Consider the following 5475-nt stretch of genomic DNA (forward strand, 5'->3'; position numbering starts at 1 on the left):
ACGCGTAGCGCGCAGGCCCTGACGCGTAGCGCGCGCCCAACGCGTAGCGCCCGACCAACTTTTACACTGCAGAGTGTGCCCTGACGCGTAGCGCGCACCCAACGCGTAGCGCACGGGCCCTGATGCGTAGCGCGCAGGTTCTGTTTCTCAATTCGCCCAGTTTCACACTAAATCGCCTTTCACACTTGCTCTTGGAGTCTTGGAGGCAAATGAATGACAAAATGAAGAGAGAGGGGCTTTTATAAGCTTGATTTAAATTTATTTTCCCTCAAACTCACTTTATAATGTTTATAAAATGACACTTTTTAAAACTAATTGCTGCTAACTTGTGGTTTCCTTTTTGACATGAAATTGGTTGAAATGATGCTTTTTCTTGAAAAGTTTTGCAGGGATAGCTTCTGAAGAGTCTTGGCAAAGGAGACCAAGGCCGCATGCCGACTTCTGGAGAATTTGAATTTTTTTTTTACAAAAATGAGAAAATGACCTTGCCTTCAAAAACAGGGTTTTTGAAATCAAGGTAAAAATTAGCTATACAATATGAAATCCTTTGAAATGATGCTTTGATGAACATCCCTCTGGCCTTCTGGGCATTTATTGACCTCAAAAGACATGACCTCAAAAGACAAAATTGGACTAAACCCTAAACTTAGGACCTTGACTTCAAGACAAGACCAATGACCCTGTAAAGAATTTTATTGACTGAAACAAACTGGATCTAGCAGTGCCAAGAGGGGAATAAAGACACAAGCTCCTCCATCAGGGTTATGGCATGCCTAATGGAATGCAATAAGATGACACTGATGAGACACCTACTAATGCAAATGCAAAGAGCTTTGATCGCTGATGGAGGGCTACTAGACCGACTCTAACATTGGCTCCAATGGGGATGGTAGCTCCTTGGAGGTGCCAAGAACCGCAGATCTCTGTAAGAGCTAGATAGTGCCTTCATCCATTGGGCGATGGAGTCAAAAACTCAAACTAAAATGCACGACTGAAAACCGACACAAACTAACTTAACAACAAGACTGAAAATTGACTCACAAAGGACTGATGACTCAACTAAAAACTGACTCGATACTTAAACACAATCGACAAACTGAAAATGATGCTCAAAGTGGAGCTTATTCATCACAACCTACTCTAACAGTTTCATTCATCACCTGATCAAGTGAAATGAAACAACCAGTGCAACCAAGTAAGTATCCCGTCTGCTGTTCGAATTCTCCGCAAGTGCTCACTTATGAACAACAAAAGAGAACTACTGATCTGTATGGTCAACTCCCATGACAATTTGGAAACAGATCCGTAGAATGATATGAATTCTCTATCCACCTCCAAAAACACTGCATAAGGATCTTGAAATTCAAGCACACTGGAACTTAGCTCATCCAATGGATTACTTCTCTTTTCCTCATACCGTGAATGCAAACTTTGATCTGAGCCTTGTGACGAGACCTCTGCTGAAAATGACAAAGAAACCGGCTGCCGGATCAAATTCATATCAGCACATGTTTCAAGCTCACATGTTGTCAATGGAGAAAGACTTTGACTGCTAACATCATCCAAAACATCAGCTATTGGATCATGAAAAACTTGAAAAGACTGCTGCAATGTGTCCATTAAAAATGTATGACATCCTTCTAGCTGTTCATCTTTTTCTTGAGAGATTTTACGAAGATTCTGCCTTATACACTGAAATGCTTCGAAACAAAAGGGTATAGAATCTTCCTGCATCATCAAATCATGTATTTCGTCTTCCACAGCTTCATCTATAATCTGCCCTTCAATTTCATTTGGTGGCTGCAAATCTGATGCTACAGGCTGCTCAAGAATTTTGTTATCTGTCTCATCCTCAACATTGACACTGAGAGATTGCTGATTTTTTATAGGCTGTTCATTTGAAGATTTACTATGCAATCTACCCTTCAAAAACTGAAATGATTCAAAACAGAATGGTACGGAGTCACCTTGAATCATTAAATCATGTATGTCCACTTCCAAGTCTTCAGCTGCAACTTGACAATCAATGGCTTTCGGAGGTTGCAAATCTGAATATGAGAAGTCTTGAACAAAATTTTCATTGCTCTCAAGATGCTTCAAATCAAGACTTGTTGACATTTGATTTCTGATTGCATGATAGTTATCTCTGATGAACTGAAACGAATCAAAACAAAAAGGCAAAGATCCTTCACTTACTTCAAACTTTGCTGCACTTTCCTCATCATTATCATAGCTGCTATGCATCATTTGATCATTGTACTCGAGCTGCTATAAGTGAACTTCCTCCTCCCACAAACTAGCTGCTGATTTGTCTGCAATAGTAACTTCTGTTTGGAGAACATAATCATCATCATACTGATCAAATTGAGGCAAATCATCGGTATAAAACATATCATCAAGCATGCAGGTCATATCAACAGATCTCTCTTCTCCAAGATGATTAATAAGACAATCATCATCAGATCTATAACAATTGGCATCAAAAAGAAAATGTTTTGGAGCAGCAACTTGTTCTTCTTCAATCAGCGAGCCATGGGCTTGAACATCATAATCATTCCTTGCGGTGATCCTTTGCATCATCTCTTCCACTGCACTTACCAAAACGTCAAGCTTTACCTCTAGAGATGTTGATTTTTCCGGATCTATGTTTTTCATCTCTTCTTCTTTCAACCTTGCCCGTCGGATCAGCAAATGCGCCTCTACATTTACTGCACTGTTCTGCATCTCGTGAAGTGTTGCAATATCCCTTTCTCTCAGCTGAAACTCCATCTCCGGATCAAAGGCACCCAGATAGTGCAAGAGAGCAGATCTAGGAGAAGGTCTTATATCAACTGGCATTGAATAATAAACTTGGTTAAATCTGGCCGAAAATTGTTGTACTGTCTCCCCTGGTAGTCTTTTCAGTTGGTTATACTCTTCTACAATCAAGAAAAGGTTCTGCCCGATCATCCACCTGTCGAGAAAAACTTTGACAAACTGCTGGAAATCTGAGATGCTCGCATCAGGCAGGGCTTTGAACCAACTCTTCACTTTAGCTTGCAAAGAAAGAGCAAAAAGCCTTATACTGACATCTTCTTCATCAACTTCAAAAATATCTAGAAAAGATTCAAAATTCTGCACATGTTGCTTAGCATTGACATTCTTACTTTCACCGTCAAACCTCGGCAAGTATAGATCATAATTTTTGGGGAAAGAATGAAGAACAGAAGGTAAAACAAGAGGTTTATACCGATCTGGAATTTTACAAGGTTTAGGGGTATGTACAGCAGGTATAGATTTAGTCTTGGTCTCTTGAGACTCATCAATTAGAAGATGGTCATTACAAAATTCAGAAAAAGGATCCTGATCAAGCTCAAAGGCATGCAAATCTTTGGTATTCACAATCTTCAAAGGGAAAGAATCAACTGCAGGCCGAGGATCCCTTTTCAAATACAATATACTTTGCAAAGCCTTCTTGACATTCTTGGGAAAAGAGAAGAAATAATTTATGACAAAGAACAAAATGTCTTGGATGAAATTCCAACTTGAGTACCTGATCTTGCCATATTCTCCTTTCATGTTTCTGCTAGTCGGGATCATCCTCCAGTGGAGTCTTTGGATCTGATCTCAAAACTAATTTAGAGTCGCCAAGTGAATGATTTCAGACTATGAAAACTCTCAACTTATCATCAAAAGTTCAGAGTTTACAAATGTACTGGGGTGAAATGCAAATGAAGTGTTACATTCACAAGCTCACGGAGGTCGACTGAAGCAGCGTTTATCTACTTGTGCTTATGCAAAGCAAAAGCGTTTCGAAGGCTACCTGGCATATCTTCAGACTCCGTCTAAGCCTTATGAAATAAACACATCAATCAGCAAACAATTTGTTCTCCCCAGTATGGTCGCCAGTATGTTAGCGCTTGAAATTTCACCTCAGGCTGAGAAAGGCAAACTCCAAGGCAACATCAAACCACTTAGCCTCGTAGCTAGCCCTACGGGGCAGGAGAGGGCTCTCTCCGGTATATTTCGGCAAAGATCTTCAGAGGGCGGAGATAACCAATAAAGAACACTGATTTTAGGCTAGTAAACTGATAAAAAGGTTTGATTTGAGATTTTGGTGGAAAATCGGGGAAAGGCAATTTTGGGTGCGGGGATTGGACACAGTTTTTGCAGGGGGTTCTTTGGGGCAAGGTAGGAGACTGTATTGATGCCTTTGAAAGAGTCAGATGGGCAAGAATGACTGGTGAGGAGCTAAGGAGAGCAAGTAAACACCTTGAGTTCTCCTTAAACAGATGAAAACATTGATATTAAGCAAACTTAAAGGCAGAGCATAGCAACCATGAATTCTACCTTAACACTTCATTTGCCTAATTTGCAGAAGGAAAAGCAAGAATATGATTCACATAACAAACTTACAAGTACAAATAGAAACACACCATCAATACATGTAACCACAGGAATCCCAAAAAGGACTGCAAAACCCTGGTCTTTCTTCCTTTGCCAAAATTGCAGAGATACAATGAGTAATACAATAGAAGCTTTCTCCCTCAAGAGTCCAACCTCTCCAACCATGAAAATGACCAAGAAATTACATAATATAGGCAATCTAACATCTTTCCTTGCCTCTAGGGGTCGAGCTCACTATCCTAGGAGCTGTTTCAACCAATTCCAAACTGAGCACTAAAATCTAGGCAGTCAAAACAACTTGCCTCTATAAGCTAGGAAACCAATTCATTCATTAAATTTTTGCCTATTTCATGAATGAATCTTCTAGAAGAGATAAATAAGTGTCAAAGTATCATAAAATTACATCATTTACATCAAGGAGGATCAAAATCCACTCCAAAAAGTCAAACCTAGTAAAAACTGCGTTTTGCTGAGCTGTAGATGCATTTCTGTGAAAATAGCCTGATGCATAGCGCCCTGAATCTCAACGCGTAGCGCGCCTTTGGGCCTGATTTTGAGGCATTTCCCGGAGTCCAAATGAAGAAAAAGTGGGCTTGTTGGAAAGGTCTAGATGTATACTTTCCAACCCAAGTGGAATTTCGCAATTTGGTGTCCATTTTCCCCTCCAAAATTGCAATCTCCGAAGACTGCTTCCTGTGTGTCAAAAAGGTGGCAGAAAGTCATTTTTTGCTTGTTTTTTGACCTTCTGGAGGCTCAAAACTTGGTGAAATTTCTTGGAAATTGCTGAGCAAGTGTATTTTTGCATGAAAAATCCAAAAATGCTGAGTTTTCATGAAAAGGAGTTGCCCATCTTCAGGGTAGCGCGCGGCGCGCTACGCATTGGGGAGGAAAACCTGTTTTTTGCCCACAAAATTCACAAATGACCAAAAATGCTCAATTTTTTTTGAAATTTGTGCAAGAGGTAAATCATTTAGCACCATGCTCCTTCAAGGAAGCCTCAGCCAAGATGTGGAGGGGATCGGGCCTTTTTCTTCGTTTTAGTGCCTTGGCCAACCGTCCTTTGAGCACCTTCATTTTCGCCTTACATAC

Source organism: Pinus tabuliformis, chromosome 2_1, assembly GCF_031772625.1.
Source record: "Pinus tabuliformis cultivar Carrire ecotype Pingquan chromosome 2_1, CPIR1, whole genome shotgun sequence".
Classification (NCBI taxonomy): domain Eukaryota; kingdom Viridiplantae; phylum Streptophyta; class Pinopsida; order Pinales; family Pinaceae; genus Pinus; species Pinus tabuliformis.